Genomic DNA, 19,317 nt, shown 5'->3' with positions numbered 1-19,317 from the left:
CTCTCAGCCTGAACTAGTTATATAAATAAGAATGACCTTGAACTCCTGATCCCCCTGCCTCTGTCTCTTGAGTATTGAGATTAGTGGTACCAACCAGGTCTTGTCCCTTTGATGGCGAGCCTCGTCTTTAATGGTTGAACCATCTGTCCAGGCACACAGCTCTTGACCACAGTCCCCCTTTTCTCACCGAAGCAAGCTAACTTAATGTCTCTCTGACACATTCACTAACTAGATTTCTAGGTTTGTGTCTGTTCAAAACCAACTGCACACAGTGCCCCAGGCTTTGGCCCCTACTTGACAGTGAGCCACTGATCCACACGTCTTTTACACAAGCAAGTTGTAGGGCTGACCTTTCTTCTCCAACTCGGTCCCTTCAGAGATCTATTTCCTGGCTTCAAGGAATCTGTATCCATGAGACAGTTTCAAGATTGCGAAAGGGCGTTGATTAGGCCAGGGAAGGGATAGGCTCTGGCTATCAGCTCCTGTCTCTCACCAATTAGTTCCTGGCAAGGCACCATCTGACACCAACCCGTCCCATCAGCTCTTACCAACATGCAGGCAGCCATGTGAGCGTGGGCATACACACCCACTCTGCCCAGAGCTGACCCGAGTCTCATGAGCAAAGCACTGGGGACTCAGACGTGAGGTTTTCCTTCTAGAACCCTGTAGGCAAAAAAAAATGTTAAGATGTGTTTGCTCTAAGAACTATCTAAGAGTTTATGATTCTATAGAGTTTCAAAAGTGAAGGCCCTAAGCTAGGATTAGGGTAGATAGGAATCCAAGAGCTGCACAGGTGCTTACAAGACACTTAATCAGCAGGTGTGGTTAATTCAGAATTCAGTGGCTAAGCGCTTAGTACAACCAAGTTTCTGGGTTAGGTGCTGGACACCCACAGGTGAGGTAGAGAGAATCCCAGTTTTCTAAGAAACTACAGGCAAGCAGAGACTATTAGGAGGTCAGCAGAACAAATTGCAAAACTCACTGGTCAGGGAAGTTATCAGAAGGAGGTCTACCCAAAAGACAAAAGGCTGGGACAGAAAAGCACAGGACCTGAAAGGATTGTGGAAGTCACATGAGGGAGGGAGGGAGGGAGAGAGGGGGAGGAGAGTCTCAGCCTCAAGGCTGACTTCTCAGCTGTGTGTTTTAATCTGGGATCTGAGCGTCTCAGAGCCTTGGTTTTTATCACTGGAAGTGCTAGAAGATTAAAAGAGAAGAGAGATGATTAAGGAGCAGCTCGAGAACTGTATTACTGTTGTTGTTACTCTTGGAGAGGGAAGTGTTTTAGCGTCCTCTGGCACAGATCAGTGAGCAGTTATTGATACGATGGCTTGATTATTGCCATTCTTCCTGATTTATCATCCAGTTTCTTGCTTATTCTTGAAATAAAAGAGGTGGCTTGGACTGACCACTTCTCTCTCTCTCTCTCTCTCTCTCTCTCTCTCTCTCTCTCAAATTGACAAATTCTACACTGTAAAACCTCAAGAGTATCGCTTTACACTCCAAAGTTCTGAATTTGATTATTAGCATGTACTTTGTTTTGTTTTGTTTTTTCCTTCTTTCAGGAAATTGAAACATGTAGAGTCTAGCAAGCCTACGGAAACTTCAAATGCACAGGATTGGTAGAAATGTCCAGGGTCACCTGTGTACCCTGGCATTACTGTACAGGCCATTGACTTCATAATTTCTTGGGAGGGTCTATAGCAATAGCCAAAGAGAAAAGTGTCAGATGAATGGGAAGAGGGTGGGTGGCCCAAGGTAACTGCTGTTCCCTGAAGAGGTGTCCTTGAGCTTGCTGGCTGCTGTGGCTTAGAGTCTTCTGTTTGCATATTACTAATGATGAGTGAAGGATTTACATTCCTGGAAGTCTCCTGAGTCCTACCAGAGGCCCCTCAGATCATTCCTTTGTGAGGAGTGAGCTAACATTCCTAGGCATATACTCCGTGGTGTGGGGGATCATGCTGTGCTCACACTTCCCCACACGTGGAGAGATGATAATACCTTGTATATTGTATGGATGCATCATCTGTCAGTTAAAAAGCCTATGGCCTGTGACTTAGGCAGGAAATAGAAGGTGGAACATCCAAGAGGAGAAAGAATTCTGGGATAGAGCCAGACTCAAGATCCACTGGGAAGATGTGACTGGATGGACACCGGCGTGGTACCTGAGCACAGGTAACCAGCCACATGGCAGAATGTAGGCTGAAATAAATGGGATATTTTAAGTTATATCTAGTCAGAGAAGAGCCTAGCAATATGCCCATAGTATTTGTAAATATATTTTGAGTCTAAACCCTATTTCTTGAGACATGGGTCTGGGAGGAATGAACCGGACCTAACTTTAATATACAGGTGTGTAGACTGTCTCCATCATACAGACGACGACGACCCTGTGGCTGAAAGACAATAAGTAGCACACAGTTAGTTACAGCTGAGAAAGCTTGGCTCGGGATGTAGGCTGCCTGAGACTGGAACCCATACCTGTGATGGGCCCCTGTGTTGCCTCCTTCAAGCTGAGGATCTTGGAATTCTCACATCACAGGACAAGCCTGGTCCTCTCAGATCACAGCTCAGAGCTTAGGGCTGGCTTCTTAGGACAGCATGAAATTTGGAGGAAAGGAAGGAGCTGCAGGCTTCCAGCTGCTCTGTTCCTGTATAGCAACCAGAGGAGGCCTGGTTCCTGGAACACAGCCTACAGAGTTCTTACTGGTGGTTGGAGGTCAGTAGCTTCCCTTAGTAGGGAGGAGAGGACAAGGTTTTTGAAAGAGAAAGAGGCCAAGCTTTTTAACAAGTCACCTCCAGATTCCTCCCCCTGCATTCCTTGTATGGCACTTGCTGGTTTCCCTTGAGAAAATGAGACTGAGACTCTCAGTCCAGCTCAGAGTATAATGCCTACTGCCTAAGTGTCTTTGTGACAGTTCCACAGAGCATAAAACAGAGATCAAACTTTTCTGAATGCCTCACTCTAATGGTAAGAAACCTTGCTTGTGCATCCTCAAAGTCTCATGGCTTATGTGCAAACCTACTAGAGTAAATGCATCTCAGTATGATACACACATAATAACCAATCAAAGCTAGAAATTATAAAGTGAGAGATTACTATAAGAGAACGCCTTCCAAATGCACCAATCTGAACAGCAGTGTTCTATCTTCACGGGGCTTCCTCATTAACGATAGCACAGGAAACCTAAGTTTCAAGCTTTAACTCTGGATATTTATATTTGTGCCTATAGTTTGCTCCATGTGACCAGGGCATCGCTGACTCTAGCTTCCAAAATCTAACTAAAGGAAACCGGGAGGAGAGAGGAAGACCAGTTCTATTTGCTTGTTTGTTCTGGGTTTATTCTTAATCCCCAGGGTTTTCGCAGCTATCTTTAAAGGATGCTGGTGCCCGCTGATGACTGTCCCACCTTGATGTCCGAATGGTTCAATGCTGGCTCGGTTTTATGAGAGTTTATTTGGCATAGTCTATATAAGGAATCCATAAACCTGTGAAACTGCCACAACACAGCCTGCCATTCTTACAGAGCCTCAGAAAAGCCTTAGGTAGAGATGGAACAAGAAGCTGCTGGATAAAGGAGTTAGGACGTTTATGAACTAGTAGTGATGTCAATGTTGTCTTTTAAAGTAAAAGTAAATATAAGTGAAAATAGAGACAATTTTCATTTCCTCTCAGCAGCGTGTCCTTCCCTTTAGAAACCCTGATCTACCAGGATCAGACTTGTTGGCCTTCCAAGATCAGTGACCTACTTCTTTACCTACACCTCCAACATAACTGGCCCCACCCCTTCCCATGAAAGCCTACACACTCCGATGTACAAACACGGGGTAGTCATCTTTCTCTGAAAACTTTCTTCCCTTGGGACTTTGCTCAGGCTGCTCCTTCTTGGAATGGCCCTGTTTCCCTTCCAGGTCTTTCGCAACTCTGCTCATCCGAGGAATCTCACCTGCCCAGCACCTTCCATGTGCAATCACAGAAGTACCAACAAGGTGCAGGGAACTCTGTGTGCTGAAGCCCGTATCACTTCATCTAACTGTCAGGGTGATCCAAGGAGAATTATGACAAAGTTGAGAGACAGAACTCCAGAGCCAGGGAGAGAGAGAGAGAGAGAGAGAGAGAGAGTCAGAAACCAAACCTATGAAAACTGCAGGTTCCCACACTCAGTCATTGCAATTCACTTCCCAGATCAGGCAGAACCTTCGAGAAGCCTTCCTTCTCACTAGTAGTAGGGGGTCTGAAATTCATCCCTCTCCATGAGTTCCCATGTCTATTTCTTTATAAACACCATACACTATCTACTTCATCCGGTCATATAAGGCTGTAATCTGTGTGCATGTTTCCTAAACCTAACTATGTGGTGAGCTCTTGAGATGAGGAGCCGTATCAAAGCCTTCAGAGCACATAGCAGATGTAGTAAATGTGGTCACTGAATAAATGAATGGAGGAACTGGTGGAGCAATGGGGAACAAGGGTCATAGGCTGAGTTTGAATTCTTTCTAATGGAACTTGATAAACTACAAAGACAAATGTCCCTTGCTCTGTACAGCTTAGGGCTTGTCCTAAATGGGGCTACAGGGAATGATGAAAAAGCAGACGCATGGGCACACATACAGAAAAGCTGGCATTAGGTAGGCTGTGTGCTCTGATGGAGACACATCAGCAGCTCAGAAACTCAGCACATTTATTCTATATATCTGAACCTAAGATTCAGGTTTATTATACACAGCGGAACAAGGGGTTGGGGGGAGAGAGAGAGAGACAGAGAGACAGACAGAGACAGAATTTGTGTGAAGTATGAAAGAAAGATGGAGAGAGGGAGGGGAGAGAGAGAGAGGGAGGGAGGGAGAGAGAGAGAGAGCAGTCTCAGAGTCTCAGACTATAGTCCTCTGGGAGGAGGAAGCTATAATTGAGCTTCTGTATGGTCTATAAGTTACTGTGAGCTGGGGGAAGCCTTGCCATTCCCATGTGCCAGAGGTGTTGGGGTCCTCTGCATGGCTGTGCCAATGTCAACAATACCCACTCACTCAGGTCTTCATTTGCTCCCCACACAAATTGGAACAGAACTGTGATAGGTTATAAAGGTTTCAAACCAAAACAGAATATAAAAGTTCCATTGCCCAAGAATGTGTTTGAGTAGACCATGATGGAGCTGGTAGCATGTTATCTCATCGGTTAATGCATGCTGATTTTTGTTGTTGTTGTTGTTTTCGAGACAGGGTTTCTCTGTGTAGCCCTGGCTGTCCTGGAACTCACTCTGTAGACCAGGCTGGCCTCGAACTCAGAAATCTGCCTGCCTCTGCCTCCCAAGTTCTGGGATTAAAGGCATGTGCCACCACTTCCCGGCGGCTGACTGCTTGATAAAGGCTCAAGTGTGGTTTTGTGTTATATAACAGCCCGAAACACTGAGGAAAGTAAAAGGCTGTCTGTCACTCTGTTTTATTACACATTAGTATTTGATATCTTGGGTGGTTAGATGATCTGGGGGCAGGCCATTCTAATAATAATTATTAATTAACAATAATTGAAGTAGTTCATAAGAGAAATTGGGGCACATTTGATATGGAAAGCAGTAGCAGCTGCAGCAGCAACAACAACAACAGCAACAACACACACACATACACACACACACACACACACACACACACCCCTTCACAGTGCAAGAATGCTCTTCCTCTATTTTATTTACTGAGAATCTGAGACTCACAAAACTGACCTGAATTGGCCAATAACACACAGACAAAAACAATCTGTACTCTAACATAGGTCTTTGGACTCAAATCCTTTGACCTCTAGCCCTATCTCTGCTCCTCAAATACAACATGAATCCCAGAAAGTCAGACCGTTGAGGTCAGAAACTCTTTACTGAACACATAGAGCAGGCAGCTCCCTTTTAGTGGCTCTGAAGTGCTGTTCTATATAACTCTACAGCCTTGAGCATTCTTCATGACAGAGGAGAGAGACATGCAGGGATGCAGTCCCTAGAGGACCACACAGACACCTGGTCTGTCTGTGATGGATACCCTTTCTAGGGGCCACAGGAGTGCAGTAGAGAGGGATCGTCTTTCTTCTCCACCTCCTCACAGGAGCTCTCACCCTCTAATCAGCTCATCCTTCCTTCCTTCCTTCCTTCCTTCCTTCCTTCCTTCCTTCCTCCCTTCCTTCTTTCCTTCCTCCCTCTCTCCCTCCCTCCCTCCCTCCCTCCCTCCCTCCCTTCTTCCCTTTCCATTTGTTATTGACTTTGTGATTTTTCCATGGAGCCCAGAACACAGTATTCCAGCAGTAAGCTGGCAGGCACCTCCAGGACACACATATGTGAGGACATGGAGAAAGCTCATTATCAAATCAATAAAATCAATAGAGATGGATGAGATGAAGGTGAAACTCAGTGTCTTGTGCCTCTTTTTTATGCTCACTGCAGAGGGCAACCTCAGTCTCCCTAGAAAGAGAGGACATGAAGGCTCTGCCTTCTGTCTACTGCCAGAAATGGAGAGGAAAGGCAGACTACCTTGGGGATTCTTTCAGAGGACAAAGTAGTGAAGGGTGGAGAAGATGGAAAATGGACAATTCCCCAGTTGTTGCAGGACAGAACTTCCTGACAGTGGTGTACTGGGAAGAACTGGGTTGCCTTCTGGAAGAGGAGTCAGATGCTATTAGGAGATGTCATTAGATGTAGAGTCATATAGGCCATCCCAACTTGAGAAGACATCCTATGTTAGCATCCTGGTCCAGTGGCCCAGCAGGCCTGAGGCGGGGCTTGTGTCCGAGGCCTCAGGGTGAATGAGGCTGAGTAGATTGTTTGGTGTGTCAACTGCTAAAATACCCTCTCCAGCCACGGCATTTTGGGTTTCTCCCACACTTGAATGCCTTGGGAGGTGAGTCTGGGCAGAGCTCATTTGTTCCACAGTACTTGGCTCTGGTACAATGCCTGATGCCTGGTCAGAAAGCATTTTATAGACAGCTGTTAACCATCTTTATTTCAGAAGTGTGGTGAGAAGAGAATTAAGAAACAGGTGTGGGACTGGCCACCAAGAGAGCAAGTGGGGAAGGTGCCCAGCTCCAGAGCAGAGGGGGCCTGAGCCCACACTGTGATTCCCAACCATGGGGAACAATGGCACCCACTGGGAAGAGCCCCCAACCCGGAATGTCTTAGGAGTCTGCCTTCTCTTATGAAGTCTCACCATCTCAAGGCCCAAGCTGCTATAGAGGTCAGAGTCATGCTCCGGAGAACCCACAGGACCAATGTTTCCCTTTGACCTCATTGAGAACTAGTAAATGCAATAAGTCCTTGTGGACTCTTAAGGAATTCTGTCTGGACTCTGAAGAAAATAGAGTAGAGGTCACAGCCAAATCTGCCCGCGTGTCGAGAGGCTGGATTCCAGAAACGAGGGAAACAGAATATTGTTTGTGAGAATTGCAAGCATCTGGAGAGTCAGAGGCATGAGGCAATGATGGCACAACCAGGGGATAGCATTTTCTTGAAAAGGCCTTGAATTTTCATGGGTGAGAGAGCAGAATGTTGTGCTGAAATGACAAGTCTCTACTCAAAACCCCTAAGCCACTCTAGACTTGCTGTGTGACACTGGAAACCAACCTCTCTCCATCTTGTTTTCCTTACAAGGCTAAGAATGTATGGCCAGGCTTGACAGAGGGCACCGATGAGATACTGCACGTGAAACTCCTATAGCTGGCAACGTTAGATAAAGGAGAAGTGCCAATATAAACAGCCCTATCCACTGTGCTTTCTCACGTGCCTAGGCAAGGGGCTTGTGCTGGCATGGCTAACATTCTCTACTTTCAGAGAGCAAGACACAAAGAGATGGAATAGCCACGGATATCATTCAATATCACCTGGACCAAGAAGTAGAGTGTCCCTTGGGAGAAAGACCTCGGTGCCTACCCATGGCATTGCACTTCCTCTTCTGAGAATGGCACCATTACAGAACTATCCAGGGTGGGGCCCCAGACCACAGAGACTTCCTTCTGCCTGTCTGCTAGAGGGACATCTGCTGGGATGGTTAGGAAGGTAGCCACTGTCACAAGCTCCAGGGCCCAGAACTGCCCTTCTGCTTCTCCACCCTGCCTCTTTCTGCTCTTGGTATGATCTCTGCTTTGGGGTAAAAGAGTGGGTGCCTGGCTGCTGGGGGTGGGGTGGGGTGGGCATCAGGGAATGGGTGTTTGTCTTTCTTTGGTTCTGTGCTCTTTGGATTTCATCTATCATACAGATAATTACCCAAACCATTTGAGTTCTGCTTCTGCAACAGGGTGTCCCCACTGCGAGGTCCTCTAACCACGGAGTTCCCCACACCCACTCTATCCCCTAAAGCTCATCCTCACCATCATCATGACTCCATAAAATGACAGGAGAAGAGATGTGAAGTGAATCATCATGGCATTGGAGGAGGGGCAGAGAGAGAGAGAGAGAGAGAGAGAGAGAGAGTGTGTGTGTGTGTGTGTGTCTGTGGGTCCAGATGAGTGCTTCTTAAACAGCCTCTTGACTTTTTCATATGATTTGCTGAGCCCCATTGAAAGGGATAGAAAATTCAGGGTGGAGGCATATTGGCCCCAAAGGCAGCCAATGTGAAAATGAATTGAGGCTGCAACCAGCCTCTTAGAACACAGGACAGCTTTTCTTCACATCCCCAGGATGGGACACTGGGTAAGGGGATTACACTGTCACACCCCTGAACCTCAGCCTCCCTCCTCACCAGGCCTCTTTGGACCTCAGCCTCACCCTCCCTGAGGCCTCTGACATAAACCCTGCCTTGGGCCTGCTAGGCCCTGGATCAGAATGCCAACATAGGATGTCTTCTCAAAGGATCCACCACTAGAGCACATGTCCAGGGACACCCCAGGGTCCTAAACTGTGGATGTTCTTGAGGTCTTAGAGGACAAGGACTTTGCTGGGTAGAACATATAAATGGAATGAGTGAGGGTGAGTATCTGCTCCTTCATCAGCAAAAGGACTAAGACATCAATAGAAGAAATATAGACCATTGCAACTACAAACAAAAGGAAAGGACTTTAAAAGTCCCTGTGTATAGATAGCCCTGTGGTTCTCAAACTTGACCGTGCCTCAGAACATGAGGACCAGATAGAATAGGTGATTGCTTGGGCCCCCTCTGAAGTTGCTGATTCCGACTGTCAATCCACTTCTATATTTCTGTTGCTCTGGTATGGAATTCCATTGCTGCTGCTCTGCGGACCATGTTGAAGAGTGACTGGTTCATTTTTTTGGTTTGGTTTGGTTTTTTTAAAGCCTAATTCATTTCATCCATGGCCCAAGGTGCCCCGACAGGTGAGAGGTAAACAAATAAAAATCACACTTTCTCATTGCCTCTCCTCCCTCACCCCTACTTGCTCATTGGGTTCAACCCTCCTGTACTGCAACACAACCCGAGCAAAGAAAGCTATCCCCACCCAGGCTCGCTAATGGCTTTATCCACTCCTACAGGGTGACATGCATGACTTAGAGCTGGCACTCAGCCATCCTGTACTGACCATGGAAGAGGTAGCCTACCCTTAGGATTTCAGTGTGCGTCTATAGATCTCCCTGATCCATACTTTCACTCTAATTTCATTGTTTTAGCTCATTGTCCAACGTACTCTGGTTGACACCTTTGAAGTGCTGGCTGGTTGGTGAAAGATTTCTTCTTACATTCAGGGGCTTCACTCTGACAGAAAAGGGAAAGAAAAGAAAAGGGAAGGGATGGAAAGAAAAGGGAAGGAAAGGGAAGGAAAAGAAAGGAAAGAAAAGAAAAAAGAAAAAAGAGGAAAAAGAAAAAGAAAAAGGAAAAAGAAAAGAAGAATCAAGTCACTAGACTATGAGGGGTGTAGAGAAAATATCTTGTGTCTGTATGGATGTGACACCTGTCAATAGTATAACTGATGCCCTATAGCGGAGTCAGAAAGTTGGAGGTGGGACATCCAAAAAGCAGAAAGGATTTTGGGATAGTGCCAGGCACAGGAAATTCACCAGGGAAAATGTGAGGAGATCGATGTGTGGTACCTGAGCACAGGTAACCAGTCACATGGCAGAATGTAGATTAGGATAAATGGGTTTAATCTAAGTTATGATCGAGTCAGAGAAGAGCCTAGCTGTATGGCCAAGGCATTTGTAAATATATGTTGAGCCTGAGTCTTCTTTCTGACAGCACGAGACTGAGAAGAAGAACCAGACCTGACTTCTACAAAGGGAAAAGCAGGGTGTGTGCAGAAGGCGTACTAGGGAAGCATATCTCAGTCCGTCAGGAAGGGGTCAGTATTAGGCAGGACCCAGCCAGAGTATGGGAGCACCGAGTAACAAGGGGTACTGAGTAGTGGTACTCACTGGAGATCAGACGCTCTCCATCTGGCTTCTGTCCTCACAGTCCTGAGGTACCATTTACAAATCCTTCTTTAGAAGTGGGGACACCAAGGCTCAGAGATTGCTGAGGGCCACACAGCCATCCAACATTAATTTTTTTCTGACTCCAGAGCCACATCTAACATACGATCTTATTGCTCTTTGCCAGACATCAACAACTAGCACCTGTTGTTGGTCACGAAAGGCAGGTTTACCAAAGCACTGGGCAGGTGTGGGGAACCAAGAAGGCTGGGAAGGTTAGGAGGGGGGACCCATGTGTTGTGACTCTTGATGCACAGTGTGAAGCATTGACACCTAACTCCTGGGGTGCTTGGGCATCAGTGAAGGATTCTGAACAGGAAAGGAATGCATAGCACAGCTATGTTTTAGGAAGCTGGGACAGAGGCGTGTGTGCACCCTTGGCACAGAGAACACATGGCAGCGGAAAGCAAGGGCCTGGCTTCGGATGGATGACGGGAGCAGATGAGACTCGGGATAGATGTCATTCTCACTACTGCTGTTGCAAATATTTGACCACTGACTGCATGCTTGACCTATGCTGAAGTCATCTGATCCTCACCATAGCATCCATATCAGATCTCTCCCTCTGACGCTACTTTTTCACTGCTCATGAGTCTCCATTTCTCCATACTGAGTACTGTTTCTACTTGGGAACAGGACCTAAGACTCCTTCCTGAATATAAGGGGATCCAGGGCTGAGAAAAATGAAAGATCAAGTACTCCCAAATTCACTTCTTCTCCTGTCCTGACAGCTGAGGAGGCTGAGGCCTGGAGACAATCAGTGGCTTGTTCCATCTAGGAAAGGATGGACATACTGACCAGAGGCTAGAGGGCTTTCTTGCGCCAATGCCAAGAGCCCACTCTGGATTTCTAGGCCAGGCTGGAGGCCCTGCAGCTGTGGCGGGTGCCAGATGGCATCCCAGTCACCAGGCTGCAGGGCGCCTGAGGACCCTGTGGTAAGCCACGGCTGGCAGCACCTCCTCCCTCTGGCACTTCGGGTGCAGAATGATTGAGTGAGGGGAGGATATGCCGTGTAGGGGCAGGAATGTTGGTGTCTCAGCACTTGGTAGTGTGAGTTACAGCTGCTCAGGGCCAGCCCAGCATACAAGCTGAAGAGGCAGCTGCCATCTTCACCTTGTCAGAAATACAAAAAAAGAAAGAAAGGGAAGGGAAGGGAAGGGAAGGGAAGGGAAGGGAAGGGAAGGGAAGGGAAGGAAGGAAGGAAGGGAAGGGAAGGGAAGGGAAGGGAAGGCAAGGGAAGGAAAGGAAAGGAAAGGAAAGGAAAGGAAAGGAAAGGAAAGGAAAGGAAAGGAAAGGAAAAAACCATGCTAGCCCATGCAGCCAGAGCAGAGGCAATGGAACCTGATTGGAAAAATGGCAGCATTGCCCAAAGAAACAGGGACAAGCCATGAGTTAGGAAACCCCGGCTCACTTACGATTTGATCCTTCTCTTTCAAACCATGAAGCCTTGAAGAGCCTCTTTAATCTGTTCGTGGATATACTCTCTTTTCTCCTCCCTAGCCTTGCACTATAGGTGGTATGAGTGAGTTGATGTGTGGAGAGGAGAGTTGAGAAAAGAAAAGAGGAGAGAGCAGAGAGTGGGGAAGAGAGGGCTGGGGAGGAGAGGGCATTTGCAACCCAAGGGGTTCTGCAGATGCCATTGGAGTTGAAACTAGTAACGTTAATGTTGATATGGCTAATCTCCGGGGAAATATGGTGATACAATTGAGCATTTGCAAGGAATTTATTTGAAACCTGTATTGTCTTTGCTACTGCTCTATGAAGCTTAAAATACTTCAAAAATGGTAATTCTTACATTCTCTTTCATTGCTTTCTCTTCTATTCAGGGAGCTTTGGCTGAGCAGGCACACTTCAGAGGTCTACAGGCCTCTGAAGGACCTGCCTCCTAGCAGGGAGACCAATGTTATTCTATATCCTAAGCAGGGCAAAGATCTACTGTGCTAAGAGGGCTAAAGTCCCGGCAGCAGAAAGCCCTGGTTTGGGGTGGCCAGGGACCAATGCACAGGCTGATGTAGAGCTACAGCGGAGGTGAGATTCCAGCTTTTTGTGGAGAGCAGGGGCTTACCAATCATATAACCATAGAAGTGCCTGCCCAGAAGAAAGCCTCAAAATGCATTCTAGAGAGAAGGAAGCTGTGTCACTATAGCAGTGTCTGATCGTGCTGGGGTAGAGGGGCCTGGGAAAGGAGTGGGCATGAAGCCCAAAGAGGCAACATAGAAGCAAGTCTGTGGATTGTGAGTGTTTTCAGAGACTTGGGATGTCACTACAGGAGAAATGGGGCATCAGGGGAGGCGGGAGCAAAGGAGTGACACGATCCAGGACATAGCTGAAGAGAACCTGTGTTCCTCCACTGGATTGTTCTCTGGGTTCGGCCACCCACCTGGTCTCCTTCCCTGACCCCTGGACTTCTGATTTAGGTTCGAGACTGAGGATTCTAGAATTCTAGAATCATGGAGGAACCCAAAGCACCTCGGCTGAAAGGAGCTGTGTAATCACATGTTTAGAGAGAGACTTCTTCCCAGTCCCAGTACTTTGTGTGCCTTTTCTAGTCCCATGAAGGCCAGGCTTCCAGCGCTGCAGGCTTCTAATTTGTTCAAATGTTTTGTTCTATACACGATGGTACCTGAGGCCTTGCAGCTTATTACAGCTCACTGGGTAAATCAAAAGGCCCCTGGGTCCTGATGTTAAACTCAGCTAGTTGAACATAAGGCCACCAGGGGAGAATGTCTTCCCTGTAGAATGATGGGTTCCAGGAACGGTGGTGTGTCAAGCTTATTTCTACCCCTTCTGCAGGTCAGTCCATGCCTCCCTGCCCATCCCCACTTCCAGCGAACTCATTCTAGGAAATTATGATCTGCAACGGGGACAGACTACAGGCACTCTGAATGAAAGTTTCTCACTGTGTGCATCAAGAACTTAATATATATCAACAAACCACACAGACCCAGGGTATGTGATAGTCTGCCCCACAAGGCTTTGGAGTTGAGATTCTCATGGAATACAACCTTTGCTTCTAAAATTTTAGAGGCTCTTAGGAAGTAATTACAAGGAATGGCCCCAAATGCTGCTTGGGTGTCTCTTGTAGAGATTACAGTCTCGGTGCCTAAAAAGCCAGATAACAGGCATATTACATGGAGCAGCTGAGTGGGAGTAAATTAGGACAGATGAGGGGCAAGGTAAAAAGTCACTGTGTTTCTTTGCTGGAGATGCCACAACACAGAGCAGGCTGGGCCATCTAAACAACAGAACATATTGTCTTCCAGGCTTGACTCCAGATGCCCAAAGTGTGGGTGTGGGCATAGTTGGTTCCGTATGTGGACTGAGGAGGAAAGAGCTGTTCCAGGCCATCTCCTTGACTTACAGGTGACATCTGCATATGTGCATGCCATTCTCCCTGTGCACATGTCCTTGTCTGTGTGCAGATGTTCTCTTTAATAAGGTTACCAGACACTCTGGATTAGAGCCAACTCTGAATTAAACTCCTTAGCTTAGGTACTCTGAACAGACCTTCTCGCCAATAAAGAACACATTCAAAGTTACAAGTTGTTTGGGCATCAACATAGTAATTTTAAGGGGACACAATTCAATCTATGACCCTCAGCCAAAGCAAAAGCAAATCAGAGGATTAGATGGCTTAGGCTCACTGCCCTGATTCTGGGTTCATTCAGCAACCTGTACATAAGTGGAAACTCTAGGTACGCAAGATAACAAAACAAAACAAAACAAAACAAAACAAAACAAAACAAAACAAAACAAAACAAAACAAGAAATACCACTTCCCCAGAAGTCAGGGGGAGAGGAAGATAGGGATAGGCCTACTGTGTCCCAGCTCAGTGCCCTTGATCCACTTCCAACTGTCTGTGATTTAAAAGTCTATGTCTCACATTTGGATGCTCTCTGGAAGAATCTGCCTACATTTGGGAGTCCAGAAAGTGCATGTAGTATGTGTTCTCAAACTCCCCTGACCACACAGCTGGATGGGACAGAAGAAGACATGCAGAAGGTACGTGTGGGGATGTATGTTATGGCATGGTCTGTACTTAGCAAGGTTCTCGGTGTTTTATGTTCATTGCTGACCTAGCACTATCGGCTGCTTTGAACTTCATTTCTCAGTGATGATTTCTAACGACCAACCCACAGAGTGAGATAGAAAGGACCAACAATGGGCCTTATTGTCTCATCTCGAAGAGCAGATATGTTAACTAAAAATGGAAAACTATACTCTAGTGCTAGGGCTTTAGCTAGGCAGTATGGTTCATGTCTGTAGTTTGAGTATTATGGAAAGCCAAGGCAGGAGTCCTATGAGACTGAGGCCAGCCTGAGCTATATAGTGAGTTCCATGCCCTTCTGATCTGCAGAGAGAGATCATGTCTCAAAAATTACCACTATCTCAAATAGAATTATTGTCTGGTCAGTAGGCTAGTAGACTCACTAGTTGAATACAGACAAAGTAAAAATAGAAAAATCAGAAAAAAAATAAAACTAATATGGGTATAGGATTGCTGAAGTCTATGTTCTTGTTTATAGTAGTCAAACACACATGTAACTTGCAGCAACAGTGGACCTTCCTTGTCTGCACAAAGATCTTAGCACCGTGTAACTTTGGGTTTGTTTGTTCTCTGACCTTTAACTATCGACACTACCTTTCACTCACATCGGAAGCACATGCTCAACTGGACACTTGGCTCCCGCTTCTCCGTGGAGCACACACAGTGAGGAATCCACCCAGCTCCTCTATGAATAAGAGCCAGATCAATAACCTCCAAAGAAGTGGTGCCCAACCTCCCTTTAATGCAGTTCCTCATGCTGTGGTGACCCCCCCTCAACTGTAAGGTTATTTCCATTGCTTCTTCATAGCTGTAATTTTGCTACTGTTATGAATTGTATGGGAATATCTGTGTTTTCTGACAGTCTTCGGTGACCCCTGTAAAAGGGTTGTTTGACGACCCTCCCCCCCCCCCCCGCCCACACACACAAAGGGACTGTAACCCACAGGTTGAGAAACACTGCTCCAAGGCATATGTGGCTGTTTTTTTGGATTTCTGTAGTATTTATACCAACATAACACATATCCTCTTGTTATTCCAAGTAATGTTGCCTGTATTGCACTAATTATTTCCCTTTATTATACCAATGTAACTCTCTTGACTGATTTATTTTTCTGGCTAACAGAGAGAATGTGAATACAAATATGCAAATACAGATATGGAACCCAACAACAGCTATGCAAATGCAACAAAAGGAACTAGAAAATCAAGAAAGGAGATGATAGAAGTTAGTATTTATTTCAAGTTATGTACATCAATGCTGACCGTGTCCTTTCCTTCTTTTTAATTAAATATCTCACCAGGCAGGGGTTATCCAGCTGTAGTCCCAGGCACTGTGGAAGCTAGGGCCGGTGGAGTGCGTGAGCCTGGGGGGTCAGGGAACAGCCTGGTCCACAAAAGATCTTGCCTCAGAAAACCAAATAATAAAACATTTCACTTGTTAACTTGCATCTGTCCAATGATCTATCAATGATAGCTCACACCCCTGCAGTTGCTTTGCTAGGCGCTCACTGTGAAGTACAGTGCCCTTTATCTATGTTTTGTAGACACATAAACTTATCTAGGATTACTGTAGCATGAGTTATAAGTGACAGGCTCAGGGTCCTCGCTGCAGCTTCTGGCTTCTGTTTACCATTCTGTGTTCCTTGCCCGTTATCTCCACCCCCTTTGTCTCTGTGGCCTCTTCCAGCTCTAAGAGGTGGTAGAATGGAAACTCCTCTGGGCAAGCGCCCTGCCTGCTGGTTCAGGATAGTACTCTATTGTCTAGTACAGGGCCCTACAAGTCTCAGGCACTTACCACACTGCTGATTACCATTGAACTGAAGTTCATGACTTATAGACTGCTGTGCTCTTAAGAGCTGAAGCTGCAAAGATAACCTGCTGGAAACTAGGCAATTGTTGCCAGGAAGCTAGCACACAGGACCCACCCCCAGCAGCAGAGCTTGTATCCTTGAAGGTGCAGAGCTCTGTGTCACAGCTAAGTTCACCACCATTGGAGATGCAAGCAGCATGAATCTGAATGGCGGAAGAGCCATTCCCAACCCCCGTCTTGATTTTTTTCCTTTCCCTAAAGACAACTCTACAGGATGGTGGAGATGTGTTTCTTATCATTTAATCTGGGAGAAAACCCGTCCCTGGGTTTTCCCAGCCTGTTAGCACTTCCTTCTTGAAGCTTTTGCTTTCTCAAGTTGGTAAGCATTGACTTTTAGTTACAAAGTGTGCTATTTATTGGCGTGACACACTAATCTGATCCCTTATCCATCACGACCTTCTTACAAGTTACACAGTGCCTTGCCAAGAAAATCATTTCCACAACACGAAGAAGGAGGGGACTTCTTTCCCCAAACATCCTGCTCATTCCACTAAGTCCTTCCAGTATAACTCTGGGACTGTCCACACAACAATCTGTGAAAACAATGGGCTTTAAGGGAACCAGAAGAACCGGCTCGTTCCTGCTCAGAATCGCTCTATGTTCATCAAGAGTCCTTTAACCCATCCCATTTCTCATCCCACACCATAGCCCTTAAAGTTCACCATCAGGGCCAGTGGTGACTGCAGCCATGTCTAGAATTTGTGAGCTATGCAGAACCCCACTAAGCTCCTGATACACCCCCTTAGCTTGTGGAAATTAAACTCATCCTACTGTTCACAAACTCTTCTTGAGTTTTGAGTACCAGGCCATGTGCCTCTGTAAACCAGACGTTTCCGTAAGCACCCCTCCTACCCCCTTCGTCTCATCACCACCTAATCCCTAAAACTGGATCATTTTCCTTCTTTGCCATGTGTTTTTAAAAGCCTCATTAGATGTTCAGGACCCAACACTAAACACCGTGGGGGCCTTGACTGTCCCCCAAGAATTCATAGATAATTGGGTCATCGAGGATCCAGTCAGTGAGCTTCTTTGAACCACACTATCTTCCTTTGATAAATGTGATTGTCTAAGGCTGGTGTAAGGGTCAGGAGAGACGGTGCCTATGAGTCATAGCACAACATACAGTCTTATAATGACATCCTAATGTTTGTGGAGTGATTTCTAGAAGGTAATTGGTGAATCATCTCAGCTTAGGATTTGCATCATAACTAAGCCTAGCGTGTTACCCTTCAGAAGTATTTGCCAGGTACTATTGTCTAAGATTCAGCACAAGGAGCCATTGACCCTGTCTGTTGAGGAGAACACGCCCCAAGGCATGTGTGATACAGACCTGGAAAATCCCAAAGGAAGGGATCCTGTTTGTCTAGAAATGGTCTCTTGTTGTGGGTGGTCTGGACACCAAACATGTAAGTATGAATCAGACCCCAACAATGTGCAAGGACCACAAGATGAGGCAGATCCTTCCTGGGAAGGAACACTCACACAGTGCCTTGAAACATCTGGTAGGGGTTGCCTATTATATAGGAGGGTACCCATAAGGACTGTGTGTGTGTGCGTGTGTGCAAGTGTGTGCACGTGTGTATCTTTAGCAGATGCTACTGGTTTATCTTTGCCCCATGAAGGGTCTATAGCCAAGTTACCCATCCTTCTGTGCAAAGGGGAGAAGTAGAGAAAATGATAGCCTATGTTCTGCCTCTGCCAAACTAGGCCTCAGCCACCCAGCTTTACATTGCAGGATCATACTGATCTTTCCACAAAGCCCTACCTGCCTCCCAGGAGTTGGTGGGCCATGAGTGTTTGGGAGGAAAAGGCTCACTATGTCAAGAGAGTTACCCTTTTGCTCAGGAATCATTGTGACTGTATTACCACAATCCTGGATTCATATCTACCTGCATGCACCACCTACAGTGCCTGCTGTTTGAGAGGTTTACTTCTGCAGTCCCATTCACTGGGAACTCAAAGCCCAGCAGCCAAAACTCCAGAGCATTGCAAGTGAGTAGGATACTGACACCTGAAGACAAGTTGAGATGGGGTTTCTCTGTGTAGTCCTGGGTGACCTGGAACTCATTCTGTAGACCAGATCTACCTGCCTCTGCCTCCCAAGTGCTAGGATTAAAGGTGTGAGCCACCACCACCACCACCCTCCACCCCCCCCACCCCCCCCACCCCCTTGCTGAAGACAAGTCTTACAAGCTGTGATTTAATCTTACAGGGCTGTAGGAACAGCAGGAGTGAAGCAAGCGACAAGGATAAACCAACAGAAAGAAAGCCACAGGAGAGCTGGGGCAGCTTTTGTGTTTCCTCCTCTGCTGAGTTTAGCCTCTAAGTACCCTGAGGACCCCATCTCCTCAGCACTCAGCCTCCTTGTCCTGACACAGGTAGAGAGGCTTTTTAAAATGCATCTGTCATGTTATAGGCCTGCACCCTTTTATTTCCCAAGTCTCTCTCTGCCATTTCCTTTACGGTGCTGTAGCCAGTCTATGAGCTCCTGCCCCAGCATTATCTTCTCTGCCTGAAATAACCCTCAGTAATAAAAAAAAAAACTCTTCCCCCAGTCATTCAGTTTCCATCTCGTCCATAAACTCAATGCACCTATCCAGAATAAAGGATGTGTTTGCTGCTACACTGGCATGATAGTAAGCTCAAGCTCTGTCATAGTAGCTTACAAAGGCGATATGGACAACACGTGTGGATTTCTGCAGAGACATGCGGTGCAAGGGTTATGGCCTTTGTACAATGTCATTAAGAGTGATTCCTATTTCTTCCCTTTGGTTTTTCATTTCCCTTTGGACTACCACAATAAACTACAACAGTAAAGACTTTACTATTTAAAAAAATGAAATTTAAATTTCTATAAAAATTGAAATATTGACAAAAAATTATCACCTGCAATCAACAACAAATGGTGTTTTGTTTTCAAGGACATGCAAACATATGTATGATACACTGATATGTAGTTGGAGTTGAGAACGACATGTTATCTAACCCGTCAATTCCAATTGATTTGAAAACAATT

General features: G+C 46.2%; 1 long non-coding RNA gene across 1 annotated transcript; it reads left to right on the top strand.

Moving 5' to 3' along the window:
- Positions 1 to 1,927: 1,927 nt before the first annotated feature.
- On the top strand, positions 1,928 to 8,143 carry Gm46545 (predicted gene, 46545). Its single transcript, NR_155457.1, has 2 exons — positions 1,928 to 2,172; positions 6,979 to 8,143. It is a non-coding gene; the product is annotated as a predicted gene, 46545 (long non-coding RNA).
- The last annotated feature ends 11,174 nt before the right edge of the window (positions 8,144 to 19,317 follow it).

This window comes from Mus musculus, chromosome 16, assembly GCF_000001635.26.
Source record: "Mus musculus strain C57BL/6J chromosome 16, GRCm38.p6 C57BL/6J".
NCBI classification, from domain to species: Eukaryota; Metazoa; Chordata; class Mammalia; order Rodentia; family Muridae; genus Mus; species Mus musculus.
Note: the sequence above shows the minus strand (reverse complement) of the source record. Positions and strands in the feature narration are given on the sequence as shown.